Consider the following 10,570-nt stretch of genomic DNA (forward strand, 5'->3'; position numbering starts at 1 on the left):
AGTGTACAGAATAAAGAAACGGAACGACATGTACATAGCAATAAGACCCCGGCAACGGAAACCGTTCCGGCGAGAGATGCGGCGCAAGCTCAGGAGCTTGCGGAATTGAGAGATGAACTTGCCGCACAAGAAGCGCTAAGGAGCCGTGAACGAGAATTGAAGACGGCGGCCGAAGCCGAATTAAAGAAGACTGCTGAGAACCTCCGTCGGGCAGAGGAGAGCCTCCGGAAAGGCCATCAAGCGTACGACCGGCTAAAGGAGGAGAAAGACAAAGTGCTGCAGGAGAAGGACAAGCTGCGGAAAACGGCGGAAACAGAGATTGAACGGCTAAAGGAAGAGCTCCGCCAGCAGAAGGACCGTGAGGACCGGGCCCGTCGTCAGATCAACGCAGGGCTCAAGCAAAAGACGGATGATTTTGAGCACCTGCACCGGGACTACAAACGGCTGGAAACGGAGCATAAAGAACGGATGGCCGAGCTCCAGCAGGCAGTTGATCGGGCCGCGACGGCAATTGCCGACGAACGGGCAGAAAATACAAGACGCTTGGACGAGGCGGAGAAGGTCCAGATGGAACTCCAGAGGCAGCAGCAGGAAGACAAAGAGAGAGCATCAACAGTATTGCAGAAATTACAAAGCACATATCAAAGGCAATTGACGCATTACAAGGCGCAGGCGGAGGACAACGTCAAAATCATCAAACAACTAAAGGAGGAACGGCAAGCGGCGGAAACCAAATCGCAATTGGGAACGAGCCGGATTCAGTCCATCCTCCGGGCATGGTTGAATCAGACAAAACACTTGATTGATGAAAGCTCCGTAAAATGGTGGACAAAGTGAGCACAAAACGCGGCGGAACTCCAGTTGCTACGGGCGAATGTGGCAAACCAGCGGAAGGAAGGAGATGATTGTTATACGTTGACTTCCGAGGACTTCACCGCCATACGGGACGAGCTGGCCGACGACTTCCAAGTCCTGGCAAATGAACAGCTGGCGCAGGTCAGGCAGCTCGTAGCTCAGTTGGACGATGATAGGCTGGACGCTCAAATCCAATTTGAAAGCTACGAGCGGTCCCGGGTGCGGGAAGAAAAAGCACGGGAAGCGGCAACGGTTAACCTTAGTGATGAGGAACCGTCGCCGACTGAGGGCCAGCCGGGAACCAATCAACCGGAGACCACTACGACGCAGGGAGCAATGACGGAGACGTCGGTGTCAGAGCCACAAACGGAGGAGCAGCCGCAGCAACCACCAACGAACCCGCCGCAGCAGACAGCAACAGAGCAGCAACAACAACAACAACAACAACAACCACTTCCAGATGAACCATTGGAGCCTCTCGAACAAAGCATTCTGGACATTTTGGACGAAGAATAGCAAGGGTCGGTTGTGGATTCGACGTACAAGGTACTGTCCCACGGGCGTGCCATGTGTTACCGGCCGGCAAAGGAGTCCAGAGTGGGAAATGGAGAGCTAATTAAGTAGTAGGAATGTGGTTGTAATTAAGCTATGAGTGTGGACGGACGGACCGGAAACGGTATGCCATTCCGGATCCGGACCGATCCCGAACAGGTGCGGATGGCACCGTTTTGTAATACAGACCGGAAACCTATTTAAAGGCCCGGATACAATGTAATAGTTAGCGGTTAATTAATGAAAGCTTAAGCGTTGTTATCTCTCTGTGTTAATTGCCGTTCTGTCTTAATTGTTATATCTTACGCGTGTGTTATGAAAGACGATCATAATAAGTAACTTAACCAAGTAGGATTAAGCATTGAAGTCTAATCTGGTGGCCGTAACACCCTTTGGTGAAGTGTCTCCTATAGACACCCTGTGTTAGGCCATTGTCCGGCCCGAAGAGTTAACACGAGGCGGTAAGGACCGCGGTATACATCCAGAACCGGATCGGAGACAAAGTGTCGGCGCACGAGCTATATTTCGGAACGAAGCCGAACTTGCGACACTTGAGGGTGTTCGGTAGCATTGCGTATGTGCATGTACCAAAGGAGAAAAGGAGGAAGCTGGACGCAAAGGCCGAGAAATGCATCTTGGTCGTTTACTCGGACGAGCAGAAGGGTTATAAGTGCTATAACCCTCGCACCAAACAAGCGTGTGTTAGCCGCGACGTTGTGTTTGACGAGTCCGCGTCCTGGTACCAGCCCCCGACTCCGAAACCCGACTCCAATCCGAGCTCTGACGATGAGGTCAGCGAGGCCAAGATGCCTCCGGATGAGCCCGAAATCGAGACCCGCGAAGAGAGTCTGATTTCACTCCGATTAAGTGGACCGATTGGACGACTGAGTCAGTACGACCAGTCCGATGAAGAGCCGGCGAGTAGTGGAGACTCGGCCGTGCATTCCCCGCGCAAGAAACCGAGGAGACGGCTTACGCGCAAAGAGAAAGGGAAGAAGAAGGTGTCGGATTCCGGCACGGATAGGAACGAGTCAGACCGACGCGAGTCCGACTCCGAGGGAACCGGTGACGGGTCTTTAAAGGTGAAGTCTGTGTCGACCGAGAAGGCCTCCACATCGGCTAATTTGAGATTACGTCGATCTACCTGCCAGAAGAATCCTGTTTTGCGGTTCGGATACAATGAGTACATGGCGCATCATTATGCGTACATGACCCGTGTAGCGGAAGTGCGTGAGCCGGAGAGCTACGCAGAAGCGGCTAAAGACGCGAATTGGCGTGCCGTGATGGAGGAAGAGATGCACGCATTGGCGGAGAACGAGACCTGTGACCTGGTTGACGCACCAAGAGGGGTTAAACCGATCGGGTGTAGGTGGGTGTACAAGGTCAAGTACAACACCGATGGCTCAGTCAACCGGTACAAGGCTCGGCTAGTGGCAAAGGGCTACGCGCAGAAACACGGCATCGACTACGATGAGACGTTTGCGCCGGTCGCGAAAATGACGACTGTCCGTGTTTTGCTCGCAGTAGCTGCGGTGAAGGGGTGGCACTTACATCAGATGGATGTAAAGAATGCGTTCCTGCAAGGTGACCTTGAGGAATAGGTGTACATGGTACAACCCCCTGGTTTTCACTCCGGAACGAACTCTTCGGCAGTATGCCGACTGAAGAAGTCCCTTTACAGACTGAAGCAAGCCCCGCGTGCCTGGAACGCGAAGATCACGCAACAACTGCGTCGGATGGGCTTCGTCACGTCAAAATCGGACTCTTCCCTATTCATCCGGAAAGGTCGACTCGGACCGGTTAGTATTTTACTATATGTTGATGACTTGGTCATCACCGGCGCCGACCTAGGTGAAATCGATCGCGTGAAGCTCCAGCTTGCGGCATCGTTCGACATGAAGGATCTGGGGGACCTTCATTGCTTTTTCGGGATCGAAGTGATCCGTACCCCCGAAGGCATATTGATTAGCCAACGTCATTACGTGCTGAGTATGCTCTTCAAATTCGGGATGGCCGACTGTAAGTCCGTCTCGACTCCTCTGGACAGAACCGTCAAGCTTCGTCCCGATACAGGAAAGGTATGTGACCCGACGAGGTTCTGACAAATTGTCGGAAGCCTCATATACTTGACCATCACCAGACCCGACCTCAGTTATCCGGTCGGAGTGATCAGTCAGTTCATGGCGTGACCTACCGAGGAGCACCTTCAGTGTGCGCAACGCATACTTCGGTATGTCAACGCCACTAAGGATCGGGGACTGCTATATCGGACCGATGCAACCGCGTAGTTAGTCGGCTACACCGATGCTGATTGGGCTGGCAACGCCGCCGATTACCGATCCACGTCCGGATACGCGTTCTCCTCGGGAGTGCCGCGATCGCGTGGAGCAGTAAGAAGCAGCTGACAGTTGCACTATCGAGCACTGAAGCTGAGTACCGAGGAGCAGCTGTCACGACATGTGAAGCCATATGGTTGAAGCGACTACTTGAGGACCTGCAAGAGGAGGTGTCAGCTCCGACGACGATCTACTGCGACAACCTCAGCAGCATCTAGCTCGCGAAAAACCCCGTTTTCCACGCACGAACTAAGCACATTGAGGTGCACTACCATTTCGTCCGTGAGCGTGTCCTTCCAGTGAAGTCGAACTTCAGTACGTTCCGATGGATCGGCAGACTGCCGACATCTTCACCAAGCCTCTTGGTCTGGACAAGTTGCAGCAATTCTCAGGTGCGCTCGGATTGCGTCACCTCGACGTGCCGAACTTGAGGGGGAGGACAGTCCCGAACGACCAAGCAAGGCAGCAGGAAAGGAGCGGAGACCGCGACACCGAGTCGGTTGACTCGGTTGTTGAATTCGACTTCGGATCAGCTGAAGAAGCCGAGGGCGGACCCGCGGAAAAATCCGGAAGCGGACAGAAGGGGAACAGCCAAAGGAGAGAGCCGAAGCCAACCACGCATGGAGAAGATGACGCCATCAAGGGCGAGAAGACCAAAGACAAGTTGGAGACAGCCACCTCGGACGAGAGCGAAAATCGATCGGAGGTAGCCGAGTCGGTTCGGATGTTTGATTCAGATACACTGAATCAACCGAGGCCCAAGCGGAAGAAAAGGCAGCAGGAGAAGCGTCAACACCGCAACAACAGAAGAGCTGATAAGGGCCACATGAGCAGACAAGCCGACCGGAAGGGTCGAAGCGCGCGGAGTCGAACAGGTCGAGGAGCGCGAGCGAGGCGTGAAGCCAGGAGGAACCAAAGCTGTGAGCCCGAAGATCCCGATGAGCCTCAAGTTGAGCTTGAGGGGGAGTGTTGAGAGACAAGCTCAACATTGGCCGGATCGGCTGAAGAAGCCGAGGACCGGATCGGTTGGGACCGATCGGTTAGGCCGAATGCGTAAACCGGTACGCAGACTAGTGCGTAGGTAGGGCCGGATCGGTGCGTAAACCAGGAGGCCGTTAGGAAAGATATTCCGTGAGGAATATATTTGGGAGTTAGTGTAGGAGCTCTCAATGAGCATTGAAGTACTGTCAATACTTCTGTCAGTCCTTCTAGGATTTGTATAAAAGTGTTCATTGAACACACATATGTATATAGAGTAGTGAATAGAGATTGAGCATTTTTTAATATAGTTCTTGTGTTCTCTCTCTCTCCTTCTCTGTCTCTCCCGCGTATATTGCGTAAGCTCAAGCTCTCCATTGAACTTGAGTTTTCTGTCTTCTGTTCGGTCTTCATACTTGTTTCCGCACGCTACTTTTTACAATTCGTAACACCTCAACCCTTGATATCTCTGATGTGGATATCATCGTGTACGACTTCACGCTTACAAAAGCCGGAGGTTTAAGGAAGCCAACAATAGATATAATAAAAGAAAAATTACTAATTCTAGATGATGGTTGTCATAGACAAGATGCCACATGAAATGGTGGGGGTTGAACCCATGACCTTCTAGTCTTATTGGGCAACCTTACCAATTGAGCTACATCCATCTATGCATTATTGTATTGTGTAAGACTCAACTTATTTCATTATAGATTGATCACTATAACTTTCAAGAACCTTCTAGAGAATGCATCTTCATGGACTCTCTAGAAGTTTCCATGCACTCTCTAGAAGTCTCCTAGCTTTCATTCATACCTCCACATTCTTGTATAAATACCGGGGTGCACCTTGATTACAATCAAGGTGAAGAACACTAGTTACGAAAGCATATACAGTTCTTGTTTATTTGTCTATCCTCTCTCTTGCTTGTTCTCTTGTCTATGCTCTCTCTCCCGCTATTTCTTAATATTGAGCCTCGTCTACTTGTCTTTGACAATCTTGTGATCTTGCTTATGCTCTCGCTCTCTCTTAGTACTAAGCCTCATTCCACCCGTTCGTGACAGGGGCTCGAGTCGAAGGCAAACGAGATCGAATGCACATAATCTAGAGTCACACCATTTGGTTTATGATGAAGATAATGCATTGATTGGTACATCTGATGAGGAGGAGGAGGAATCCTCATTGTATATTACCTATAGTAGTGATTCTCCGTAAAGGAGTGATCATGAATATAGTTTTGGCTATTAAGTGTAACTACCTTCCACTTGTAACAAATCGAGTAATATAAAAGCATGTGTTTTGAATTCTTTCAATTCCTATGAATATCATTTCTTATAAAAAAACATTGGTTGTAAAGTTTGTGATATAAATTGATAATGTAACTTTTTGAAATTTTCCTTTATTTATTTATTTTTAAATCACGAAAATGGTGGATTTTTAACCTTTTTCATAGTATATTTTTAACCGGTATCAATGTGTTTTGTATTATCATTGAAAAAGTACTAAAATCAAACGGAATATTCATTATCCTTCCATTTATGCGCGATCCTTCCACTTGTGAACGCGAACATGTTAATCTTGGATTGTTGCAAATGGGTGATGTCGTAAAAACATTGTCGATGTTTGTTGTGTCATTTCCACGCCAAAAAATCATGGGTGGAAAACTTATTGGCCAAAGTAAGTGTTGTTGAGGGGAACCATCTATATCAACGGATGTGCCAACTCCTGCAATATATAGAAGGAGGATGGTGTGGCTGGACATGTGTGTGGAGGAAACCGTGCCCAAGTTGGGTAGAATGTTCAACTACGGACATGTTGACACTATTAATATTGTGGAGAGATATTGGCAATTTATCATACTACTTTGAGAGGAAGAATAAACTGATCAATTACCGATCTTGTGCATGTCTTAATCAAGGATAGTGAAACTGGCACTTCCATCGAAGGGACCGTCATAGAATGGTACAAACAACAACAAGAAATATGCGAGAGTGGGGAGGCCAAGAGGATACTCGAAAGGTATGAAACTAATACTACCATAGTGCATATTGTGGACAAGGCCCAATATTAGTTTAAAATATTGAGCTTGACGACTCCCACTCTATGGTATAATGTATCGCTCCAATGCTCATATTGTGATTTCCAAGACCTTGCAAGTAAATGATTATTGAGAGGAATCCAGATGATTATTGAGAGGCACATGCCACATCTATGTGTGTTGTTGCCTTTTATAGATCACACGGCCCAAATGTGAATGGACCATATCACAAAAATAGAAGTGGAGATAGAGGTAGAACCACTCACGGAGACAAACCCTACCGCATCAAAGATGGAATCATGGAAGTCCAAAATACAAACGACCAAGGAAGCTATTCAATGTCTCAAGGGTTAGGATTCTTTGACCGAGAAACTATTTTGGAATGTATACAAACATTGGAAGTTCTTATTGAGAAGGTGTATCACATTGATGCACCGAAATCAACCAATGAAGAGGACGGTGGATCCATAAATTGGAAGCAAGCAATTGGTGCAAAGAGAGGAGCAACAGTCAACATCTCACAAGATCTTATTGGCAGCAAAACACTTCCAAACCCACATCGGAGAACAACAGAGACATGCAAGTCAAGATAGGAAGCGGTCGCGAATATGTGAGACAAAGAACGTTCAATGCTTGCATTGTGATGGCTTTGACCTTAACGGACTCAAACGCTAATTGCTACAAGAATCTTGCCATCATTCCCACATGAGCCATAATCTTGGCATTAGTTTTCATCGTGTTTTGTTTAGGAACATTGGTTTTGTACAATTTGTGATGTAGAGAACATTTTGTGTTGGGGAAATCGTTAAGTTTTAAGTTAATTTGTTATTTGAGGCTTTAAGGTTTGAGTTTGTGTAATTTTTAACGTTTAAAGTTTAAAGTTGATTTGTTATTTGAATCGTTAAGTTTGTGTATTTGTTGAAGTATTAAATTTTTAGTTGATTTGTTATTTTAAGTTCGGTGTAATTCATTGATTTTGGAAGTCTTAACATTTCAATTTGTGGCAATCTGATTTGTTGTTTTAAGTTTTAAGTTCAATGTGATTGGAAGATTTTCATGGAAATGATGTCAATAAATTTTAAGACTTACAAACTTAGGCGACTGATGTTAGAGTTATGTTCTAATGTAAGCATATGATAAGGATAAAACATAGATAAATAAGAAAGGGGAGAGAGAAAGAAGGGTTCTGATCCACCCAACCACCCCTGAGCGAAGGGATCGAGATAGACTCGAGCCTCGATCGGCATCCCATACCACCGTTGTGGCATCGAGTTCGTCTCAATCCCTTCGCTCAGGGTTGGTCAGGTGGATCGACACCCTTCTTTCTCTCTCCCCTTTCTTATTTATCTATATTTTATCCTTATCATATGCTTACATTAGAACATAACTCTAAAAATTGGTATCAGAGTCTCGATGTAGTTGATAATGTGTCAAATGAGGGTAGTTAGGCCTCATATTTATAGCCAGACCTAAGGCCCCCAAGCAAGTTCACACTTGGCCTAATGGGTTGTCTCAATCTCGAGGATTAAAAGAATAGCTTGCCAAACCTGGGTTAGGTGAGACATAGGCTTGGCAGACCCGAGTTAGACGTGACAGATCCGATTGTCAGACCCAGGTTAGATGTAACAGAGGCTTGTCAGACTCGGATTTGATTTTAAGCGCGCGCTTTTTGTGGATAGAGATTGAACAGTGCAGATCACACACGCCATTCAAAACGTGTCCTGCACCGTCCGTGTCCGCGATTTCCTCACGAGGCCTAGTTATGATTTGGTTGCAAATAGAAACGAGCTACATGCATGCATACATGCATGCATGCATGCATGGTCGTGACTAACTACTACCAAAAATTAAAGAGGGAAAGTGAGGGAATCGCGGGCGCGGACGGTGCAAGTCGCTCATTTGATGGCGCCTACGATCTCCACCATCCAATCTGGATAAAAAGCTAACAACGTTTGTCACTAGGAGCCCGACTCTAACACAAGGAGCTCGACTCTCTGACAACCTCTGCCACCAGGAGCCCCACTGTGTCATAAGGAGCCCCACTGTCTGACAGCCTCTGTCACTAGGAGCCCGACCAACTGTGGGTAGGAGCCCGACTCTCAAAAAAGTAAAAGTAATAAAGAATAATATAGCAATGTAATAAAATAAAAATGAATAGGGTATTGGTTAGAGTTATCCCTAAGTTTTGCTAGGTTTATGGTTCAAATCCTTCCTCTTTTTAATTCTTTCTCTTTGATTTTTTTTCTTCTTCGATTACTTTCTTTATTAGGGTTTCAACATTTGGTTAGTCACTTTACACTTCATTTACATTTAAGGGTCATAATAGTGGTATGGAATTCTCGTCTCAACGTGATGAATTCTTGTCTTTTGCAATTGTAGATCTTTTACCCTATGATCCTTCTAATCCACATCTTGCCCCTTAACACTTTTGTTTAAGTAAAATTAGCTCTTACCATTTGGGCTATGTTGATTGTCACTTTAATATGCAACTCACTCATGTTCCAAGTTAAGTTAACTCTTGTAATTTGGGCTTTTTCTTGATTCTTTGACTTTATACCATGGAATACTCTACCTATGGATCATGAGCCAAAACAAGAAGAAATGACACAATGACACATTCACATTTTCAAACTCACTCATTCACTCTATTCACAATAGTATGCAACTCACTCATGTTCCATGTAAAGTTAGCTTTCATAAATTGGGCATTTTCTTGGTTCTTTGACTTTCTACCATGGAATACTACTACCTATGGATCATCAATCAACACAAGAAGAAATGACACAATAACACATTCACATTTTCAAACTTTGTAGGAAGCATTAGACACCACATAGAATTTCCAAGGTTAAACAGACATAGCAAACAACTACTAAAGAGTACAAAAAACAGTGGCACTTATAACATTTCAATTCCACATGAAAGATTCCCTATTAGGGTGTAAAAATAAATTTCCATACATACATCCCTCTAGAGTACCAGTATCAATATAATACTACCCAATTTTGAATATATACAAGGTATGCATAGAAAACCTAGTGGATGGTGAATATCATTCTCACATTCTCATCGGATGCAATAAGTATGATGCCGTACTAGAGAAGCATGATACTCAAATCCCACCAAGAAGGATGAACATATAAGCACATTAATTACCTTCACACAATTTTTAACTACAAAATAGCAAACCCCCTTCACAAGGGATCACATATATGATGACATGTTTAATTGCTGAATGGAAAATAAGAATAGATTCTATTATACTCCATTCTCTCTTAACATTACTCAACTACAATATCTCATGATAATAGGACAAGTTTAGCATGTATTGAACTCATATATTAGTATTCTTGTAGGATTGTCTATAAGATTGAATTGTGACCCTTTTTGAGCATTGAACAGAAAATCCTTGGTTTAACACACCCAAGATCCATACAGTAAATTAATAGCTATCCATATAAGAACATTGAGATATTACCATGATGGCCTTTTCAGTGCAACTACATGTATAACATAACAAAGTTGTGATTTATGTTCGCTTCACAAAGAAATATAACAATGTGAGAAAAAATGAGCAAAAATGTGTCATATAAAGATGCCCCAATATGTAGTTTTAGTTCATAGATACAAACTTGTGTAAAAAATATATACACAGAACAAAATGATTTTTGAGGATTTCAAATAGAATTTTCAACATTAACCCTTATTTGAAACTTGAAACTTAATGTCATTGGAGATCTAGTGACATTTTTTATGCATAGAGATTGATAACCTATGAGACTATATTAACAATATGTATCATGGACTAAGT

The sequence above is a fragment of the Azolla caroliniana genome, unplaced genomic scaffold (assembly GCF_043228905.1).
Source record: "Azolla caroliniana isolate FFs.n. ecotype wild unplaced genomic scaffold, voAzoCaro1.0.p SCAF_12, whole genome shotgun sequence".
Lineage (NCBI taxonomy): Eukaryota > Viridiplantae > Streptophyta > Polypodiopsida > Salviniales > Salviniaceae > Azolla > Azolla caroliniana.